The sequence below is a fragment of the Arachis hypogaea genome, chromosome 14 (assembly GCF_003086295.3).
Source record: "Arachis hypogaea cultivar Tifrunner chromosome 14, arahy.Tifrunner.gnm2.J5K5, whole genome shotgun sequence".
Lineage (NCBI taxonomy): Eukaryota > Viridiplantae > Streptophyta > Magnoliopsida > Fabales > Fabaceae > Arachis > Arachis hypogaea.
In genome coordinates, this window is record NC_092049.1 from 41671977 (window position 1) to 41674500 (window position 2524).

Sequence of the window (2524 nt, forward strand, 5' to 3'; positions counted from 1 at the left end):
AATAAGAATGGCTCATCCCATAAGAATTTCTTGGCTTCATTGAGCAGCTTCTTCACTTGTTGTTTGGTGAATTCTTGGGGAATCTTCTTTCCAACCTTGTAGTTTGCAATGTCTGCAAACTAGGGAGCTTGTTGGATTTGCAAAAGGTGTTCATCTAGAAAGCTTTTGTTCACTAAATGTGGAGCTTGGTTAGCTTCTTGTGATAGTCTTGACAAATGGTTTGTCACTTGGTTCTCATTCCCTTTCCTATCTTTCACTTCAATGTCAAATTCTTGTAGTAGCAGCACCCACCTAATAAGTCTTGGCCTTGAATTCTGTTTAGACATTAGATACTTGAGAGAAGCATGATCAGTATATACTATAACCTTTGAACCAATTAATTATTGTCTAAATTTATCAAATGCATATACATTTGCCAAGAGCTCTTTCTCTGTGGTGGTATAATTTTTCTGTGCTTCATTCAACATCTTGCTAGCATAGTATATAACATGATGCAGCTTATCTTTCTTTTGCCGCAATACAACACCAATTGCAAAGTTACTTGCATCACACATAAGTTCAAAAGGCAATTTCCAATCTGGGGGTGTGATGATTGGTGCTGTAGTGAGTTTTCTTTTCAAAGTTTCAAAGGCATGCTTGCAATTGTCATCAAAGATGAAAGGATTATTAATTACTAGCAAGTTGCTTAGTGGTTTTGCTATTTTTGAAAAATCCTTGATGAATCTCCTGTAAAAATCAGCATGTCCAAGAAAACTTGTTACTGCTTTCACATTAATAGGTATAGGAAGCTTTTCAATGATTTTTATTTTTGCTTTGTCAACTTCTATACCTTTAATTGAAACTTTATGCCCAAGAACTATCCCTTCCGGAACCATGAAATGGTATTTCTCCCAATTCAATACCAGATTAGTTTCTTGGCATCTTTTCAAAACAAGAGTTAAATTATGCAAGCAGGTGTTAAATGAATTGCCAAAGACAGAAAAATCATCCATGAAGACTTCTAAAATTTTTTCCACCATGTCAGAAAATATAGAAAGCATACACCTTTGAAAAGTTGCAGGGGCATTGCATAGCCCAAAGGGCATCCTTCTGTAAGCAAAGACTCTAAATGGACAGGTGAAGGAAGTCTTTTCTTGATCCTTGGGATCCACCACTATTTGATTATATCCAGAGTACCCGTCCAGGAAGCAATAGTATGCATGTGCAGCCAATCTTTCCAACATCTGGTCAATGAATGGGAGAGGAAAGTAATATTTACTTGTAGCATCATTCAGTCTTCTATAATCGATGCACATTCTCTACCCCGTCGCTGTCCTTGTGGGAATGACTTCATTCTTCTCATTGAAGATGACAGTCATGCCACCTTTCTTTGGCACTACTTGTACTGAGCTCACCCAAGAGCTGTCAGAGATTGGGTATATGATTCAAGCATTCTATAGCTTCATCACTTCTTTTTGAACCACCTCTTTCATGGTTGGGTTAAGTCTTCTTTGGGGTTGAACCACAGACCTTGAATCTTCCTCCAATAGAATTTTGTGCATACAGATGGCAGGGCTTATACCCTTGATATCATCAATCGTCCAACTCAAGACTGTCTTGTGAGATTTCAACACGTCAATCAGCTTTGTTTCTTCTTTTATGTCTAAGGAGGAATTTATGATCACTGGTAGCTCTCTGCTTCTCCAAGGAACACATACTTGAGATGAGGGTTGATAAACCCCATTTTTAGGGTTTATTATGTATAGAATTTAAGGGTTTTATCAATGATCTTCCATACTTATTCATATAAAACTGCATGATTTTGTGTTCCTTTCCCAACTTTACTTCATAGATGAAAATATGCTTCTTTTGCATCAAAATTGATATATTGTAATCCTCCTCTATTACCATTCGATGCCTTGATCTGTTTGTTAAGTGGTTTCAGAAGTTATAGGACAAAAATGGCTGAGAGGAGTAAAGGAAGCATGCAAGAATGGAAGGAGCATGGAATAAAGCAAGTTTTGGAACTTGGGCATGTGCGTGCACGCGCACCGTGCACGTACGCGCGGATGTGTACCCCCAGAGCCGGCTGGGTGGAGCCGAGACGAGAAGCCGGCGCACTTATATGGCTGGGTGATGAGTGAGATTTACTCGATGGTTTAGAATTTCCACAAATGAATGAATTTTCGTTGCAAGTATAGTTCTAAAGCAACAAAAAATTCCCACATAAAAAATTTGAGTTGTCACAAATAATAAACCCCAAATAAGAATTAATCGAAGTATTTAAACTCCGGGTCGTCTCATAAGGAATTGCAATGAAGTGCTCAATTATTGGCTATGAAAATGCAAGAGGGGTTTGATTTTATAGTTTGATAAGAGAAGTAACCAACAAGAAAGTAAATGAGAGGAACTAATAAAATAAATAGAAAGAACTCTTAGCTAGACATAGGTAATTGAGATCACCATCCTTGTCTACATACCAAATATTGATAATTATGAGGAACCAAGCTCATTAAGTTTACTTCTATACTTGAAGTATATCAAA